Source organism: Priapulus caudatus, unplaced genomic scaffold, assembly GCF_000485595.1.
Source record: "Priapulus caudatus unplaced genomic scaffold, Priapulus_caudatus-5.0.1 Scaffold262, whole genome shotgun sequence".
Classification (NCBI taxonomy): domain Eukaryota; kingdom Metazoa; phylum Priapulida; class Priapulimorpha; order Priapulimorphida; family Priapulidae; genus Priapulus; species Priapulus caudatus.
Window position 1 is genome coordinate 263381 of NW_014577323.1, and position 283 is coordinate 263663.

Here is a 283-nt window from a genome sequence, read left to right on the forward strand (position 1 = left end):
GATATTGTGATTGCGTTTCAAGGGAATCTTCGAGTCGAATCCGCAAGCTTGTTATTATAATCGCATTCGTTTCGCAGACTGAAGATGACATGGAAGTGAGCAGATGGTATCATGCGTGTGCTTGCATGCTTCGGCAGGTGTGCAAGGAAGCCGCGATTAACATGCACCGCAAGCTCGAAACGCTCGCGCGAGAGCGCGTATCTTTATCAATGGGCGACTATGGCGCCATTGACAGCAAGTGCATATGATCACAAATATATGTTGTCGTTGCGCGCACAAAGGC